Genomic DNA, 6,401 nt, shown 5'->3' on the forward strand with positions numbered 1-6,401 from the left:
AGACACTAATCTAAAGAACACTAATATCTAAAGTAGTCAAACCTATAGAACCAAAGTAGAATGGTGATCCCCAGGGGATTGAGGGCAGAAGAAATTGGGAGCTATTGTTTCAATTGTACATTATGATAAAGTTCTATTGCACAGCAATGTGAATATACTTAATAAAATAGCTAATTTTGCTATCCATTTGTTACCACAATTTTTAAAAAATGTACTAGATCTCTGCACAGCTGTGGAAACAAACACACATTAAAAAAGAAAAAATGTTAGAATAACTAATATCAAACAAAATAGAATTCAAAGCAAAACAAAATTACCAGAGATAAAGAGGGACATTACATAATAATAAAAGGATAGGATCAGGGTGCCTGGGTGGCTCAGAGGGTTAAAGCCTCTGCCTTCAGCTTGGGTCATGATCTCAGGGTCCTGGGATAGAACCCCACATCAGGCTCTCTGCTTGACAGGGAGCCTGCTTCCCTCTCTGTCTCTGCCTGCTTGTGATCTCTCCCTCTCTGTCAAATAAAAATAAAATCTTAAAAAGAAAAAGGATCAGGATCCATCCAATGAGAAGATTAAGTATCCTAAATGATAAGCACTTAACAGCAGAACTTCAAAAGAACTGAAGCAAAATACTAGCCGATCTGAAAGACGAAAGAAACAAATTCCAGTTGTAGTTGGAGACATCAACATTCCTCTCTCAGTAATAACTAGAATGCGTAGACAGAAAATCAGCAAGGAAAATCAATAGAAGAATTGTTCATCAGCCAATTGAATCTAATTGATTTATAAAACACTCTACCCAATACACATTCTCTTTAGGTGCACATGGAACATTCACCAAGATAAACCATATTCTACAACATAGAACAAACCTTAACCAATTTAAAATATTTGCAATTATAAAAGAATTTAAATTATACAAAGTATGTTCTCTGACCATGTTACAATGAACCTGGAAATCAGTAACAGAAAGGTAAGAGGAAAAACATCCAAATACTTGGAAACAACACACTTCTAAGTAACCCATGGGTCAAAAGGGAAGTCTTGAGGGAAATGAGGAAATACTAGAACTGCATAAAAGTGAAAATACAACTTACCAGAATTTCAGGGAGACAATCAAGGCACACAAATTCCAACACGGTTACCGTGACCCTCCCTACAAGGCAACTCCTGCACAGCCCCCTACAAGTAGTGAATAATGTAAAAAACATAGCCAGTGTCCTGTGGTTGCCCAGGCATGGAAAGAAAAATAGAGCTTGAATCCAAAAGTGACAGATGTCATTTACATTTCCATTGGCCATAATTAGTGACATGACTGCACATAACTTCAGAGGCACTGGGGAGTTTGTTGGGGCACCCTGATAGTCAATAAGCCTTAACCAGTTAGAAGGTTTTATGCCCAATATGGTAATGGTGAAGATGGAAAGAAGTGGCAGGATTTGGAAAATGTGTTGGAGGCAGAGCCAATAGGACTACGGATGAGTGGAGGTCAGGGGAGGACAACGAATGAGGCCAGATTTAGGAAAAGCAGCCAGCCCGTTTAGTAGCCTGACAGAGGAATAGAAAATACAAAGGCTCTGAATTGGAAACATTCCTAGTGTGTTTTAGGAATAACATGTTGAAATGTGATAACCTTGGGGGACAGCAGGATGACATGATGTCAGGCGGAGGATGGGAACTAGATCATCGAGTGCTGTCTAGGCCACTTTAAGGGAGGCTTGCTCTTATTCTACTGAACAATGAAATCTCAAAGGGCTGACATGATGGGGTTTAGGCAGCATTCGGGATGTAAGGTGACCGGGGCTTGAAGTATAGTGGGAAGAGCGGAAATGGAGGTGGAGAGAGGCAAACACATCTGGCATGTATGGTGGAGGGTAATAGATGGGATAATTGGGGGTAGGACCAGGTGAGTAACCAGGTTATGTTCATTTGGTTAATTTTTACTCAATTGCAATATGAAATAGTGTAGCCTAAAACATATATTTTTTAAGACTTTATTTATTTATTTGACAGAGGGATAGAGCCAGAGAGCACAAGTGGAGGGAATAGCAGAGGGAGAGGGAAAAGCAGGCTCTGCCCTGAGCAGGGAGCCTGGCGTGGGACTCGATCCCAGGACCCTGAGATCAGGACTTAAACTGAAGGCAGACGCTTAACCATCTGAGCCCCCCCAGACACCCCTAAAATATTTTTGAAGCTCTCTAGGCTCTGGAAAGGCCACCTGGCAAGAAGACACAAAAGGTTCCCTCGTTGAGACTCTATTTCAAATTCGGAGCAGTGGTATGGAAACTAAAATGAGAAAGCAAGCAAACAAAAGGTCCTAGCTAGGGCCTAAGCCATGATAAACATTTCCCTGGACTAAAAGTTTTGGGGGGAAAACCCACAAAGTTACGTGTAAGCAGAAGCCATGGTCATACTAGCCCATGTTTTAGATCTAGGAAGGGACCAAAGAGACAGCCTCCCCATTCTCCCTGGCGCTGACAACACCACAAGCAGCTCTGTTATGATTACTCGCTTACGTGGAATTGTAGAAACCCGGGAAAGGGGAATCTAGCCGCTCCTGATGGGCTCTGCAACATCAGCCTGGAACCAACGATGCGCAGAGAAGAGAGGGTGAGCACAGAAAAAAAGAAAAATGGAAAAACAAGAAAGCAGATAAACAAAAACTTCCCTCTCCTCTCAAAATGGAACTGCAAAATAAAAGTTCAAAACATATCAAGAACTGTGATGTTACAGGAGCGGCTGGGGGGCTCAGTCGGTTAAGCTGCCTTCGACTCAGGTCATGAACTCGGGGTCCTGGGATGGAGCCCCACATGGGCTCCCTGCTCAGTGGGAGGGTTGGGGGGGTCTGCTTCTCTCTCTCTCTGTCCCTCCCCACCTGCTCGTGCACTCTTTCTTAAATAAATAAATAAAATCTTTAAAAAAAAAAAAAAAAAGAACTGTAATGCTAAGAAAGACAGGCAACAAATCAACAATAGAACCTAAGCTCACATAAGAGGAAATCAACTTTATAGACTAAGGATGCTTTATAGACATAATATATAAGAACACCCATACAATACATCCAATATAATACATCCATAAACACAAGAAAGGAAGTACAGAACAAAACAGGAATAAACAAAATGAGAATGGGTAGTTGTAAATAATTGTATCAATTTCTTAGGGCTGCCAGAATAAATTGCAACAAAGTGTATTATTTAAAAGCAACAGAAATTTATTTTCTTATAGTTCTGGAAACCAGAAGTCCAAAGTCAAGGAGTTGACAGGGCCATACTCTCTCTGAAGGCTCTAGAAAAGAAACCTTCCTTGCTTTTCCCTCCTTTCTGGTGGCCCCTAACAAACCTTGGCATTCCTTTAGCCTGTAGTACACTGCTCTAATCTCTGCTTCCACCTTTATGCTTCTATGTATTCTCTCCTCTTCCTCTTAACCAATTACATCTGCAAAGGCCCTATTTCCAAATAAAGTCACATTCTGAGGCTCTCAGACTTGAATTTTGGGGTGAAGGGAATTATTTAATACATCACAACAATTAATAAAACTCTTAAAAATTAAAAAAAAAAAAAGATTAGCCCCTGAAATTTGAAAAAAAAAAACAAAAACAGAAAATACCAAATACACACACACAGACACAGACACACACACACACACACTCAGAACCTACTAGATTGAACAACCTCTAGAACACAGTGAGAGAATTAATAATAGAAGACATTTCAAAACATATCACCATCAGAAACTCTTAGACAAAGCACATACAAAAATCTTAGTAGGGAGTGGAAACTCCTAGGAAATCTTAGTAAATACAAGCAAAAATTTAATGGGCTTTATCTAATTCTTAATCTAACAGCTGTGTATGAAGAGAAAGAGAGAGAGGATACTCTGCCTACCAAATAGGACATTTTTTTCAAATACTCATAGAATACTTCTAAAAATCTACCAAATCCAAGTTCACAAAGAAAGTACCAATTCCTGAGAATCATTATCATATGTTTCATGTCCCTGACTTAGTGCAGTTAAATGAAAGTCCACAATAAACAGACTTTTTCCAAGTCATGTGTTTAGGAATAACAACAACAACAAAAACCTGTCTCTAAATTAGTCTTGGGAAAGTTCCAAATTACCCAAAGCAAGATGATAATGAAAACACTACATTATCATAATTTGTGGAATGCTCCTAAAGCAAGTGAAATGAATGATGCATTCAGCTCAGCATTCAGTGCTAAAACACTTTAAGACAGAAATAAAGAAACAGAAGGAAAGAAATAATGAAAAAAATGAGCAGGAATTACTATATTGAGAGTGGCAAAGAAATATGAGGGATCTAGACCAAAAAGGTCATTACTGACAAAAGTTACAAAACAGACAAAAATTGAGCAAGCTTACAAAAACCAAAAAAACAAAAAACAAAACAAAAACAAATAAACAAAAACAACTCACAAAAGAAAAACGAGAAAAGACACGCTAGAATTTAAAAGGAGCACACACTAGAGTGCCTGGGGGGCTCAGTCGGTTGAGTGGCTGACTTTTGATTTTGGCTCAGGTCATGATCTCAGGGTCCTGAGATGAAGCCGGGGGGTGGGCTCCCTGCTGAGCACCAAGTCTCCTTGAGATTCTGTCTCCTTCTCCCTCTGCCCCTTGCCCCACCCCTGCTCACTCTCTCTTTAAATAATTTAAATTTAATTTAAAAATAAAAATATGTGGGGTGCCTGGTGGCTCAGTGGGTTAAAACCTCTGCCTTCAGTTCAGGTCATGATCCCAGGGTCCTGGGATCAAGCCCCATGTCGGGCTCTGCTCAGCAGGAAGCCTCCTTCTCCCTCTCTCTCTCTCTGCCTGCCTTTCTGCCTACTTGTGATCTCTGTCTGTCAAATAAATAAATAAAATCTTTAAAAAATAAATAAATAAAAGCACATAACTACAAATATGGTGGAGATGTTTTGATTTTTAAGATAAGACACTGAATGTCTTTATGCCACCAAATTTGAACGTAGAGATGAAAAGAAAAATAGAATGACTGAGTAAGCTATTGAAGATAGTGAATTAGTAATTATAGGTCTCTTCCTTAAAAAAGCCACTGGCCCCCACAGACTGTAATTCCTTCTTTACACAAAGTATTTCAGAGTATTTTTTAAAAGACGAAAATCTCTCTGACTCATTTTAAGAGGCTTGGTGCTTAAATTGAAAAGAAAAAAAACATCAAGTAAATTATGAGGATGAATAAAGCAGACTTTTTTTTTAAGATTTTATTTATTTCTTTGACAGAGAGAGATCACAGTAGGCAGAGAGGGAGGCGGGGGTGGGGGGTGGGGGAGCAGGCTCCCTGCTGAGCAGAGAGCCCAATGTGGGGTTCAATGTGGGGTTTGATCCCAGCACTCTAAGATCATGACCTGAGCTAAAGGCAGAGGCTTAGCCCACTGAGCCGCCCAGGCACCCCTGGATGAAGCAGTCTGAAGTGGAATATTTCCAAACCAAATACGTGCAGCTAAAAATGAAAGGTAACCAAGAAGATGAGATCCAGGGATACTAGGATAGATCAACATCACAACATCTTTCAATGAAATACATCAAGTTAACAGGTGGATGAAAAATCATTCTAATATAATCAATTCCTAAATAAAATATAGCTGTTGTTCATGTTTCAAGGAAAAAATAATTTCAGCAAAACATGGAAGCAAACTGCTTTAACTTGGTAATTGATATTTATCAAAACTTCTACTTTGAAGATGGTAGTGTCCGGACAGTGTCTCCTTTCCTTCTTGGGAATCGCCCAAGGCCACCACCATCACCACAACAAATAAGAAACAGAAAAGCTAATTAAAACCTTAGCAAAATGTAGGAGCATGCTGGGTCTCCAACTCAGTGGGAAGGATACCACACAGTAGAGGAATCAGACAGGAGATGCCTGCTTTAGAATGCACACCTAAAAAAATGTGACACAATACTTCTTCCAACTCAGAGGCATTTCTTAGAGTGCAGAGCCCAAATATCTTGTTGCAGCAAGAAGAATGAGATGCATTTGTCGGCAACAGAAGCTACTTAGGACACACTTTGATTCCAAGAGGCCAAAGATATGGACCTGAAACATGACTCACTTACTTATTAACTATCGTTTCCGGGATGCAATTTACCACCATGGCAGAAGGAGGGAAGAGAAACTTCACAGGATGATCAGCTTTGTGGTTACCTCTCTCCCTTTGCACGGGAGAAGTAAAACCTAGACCAATTCATACAAATCCTTGGGTCATAAGAAACATGATGACCAGTATGGAACAGACACAATACAAACTTCCCACAAAAACGATTGTAGGGGAACTTCAGCTCATTCAAAGCTATGTAATTGAAAAGGACAGAATGGAGTAGCCACTGAGCACATGAAACAGTGTGCAACATGATTTATCATCAA

This window comes from Mustela lutreola, chromosome 13 (assembly GCF_030435805.1).
Source record: "Mustela lutreola isolate mMusLut2 chromosome 13, mMusLut2.pri, whole genome shotgun sequence".
NCBI lineage: Eukaryota > Metazoa > Chordata > Mammalia > Carnivora > Mustelidae > Mustela > Mustela lutreola.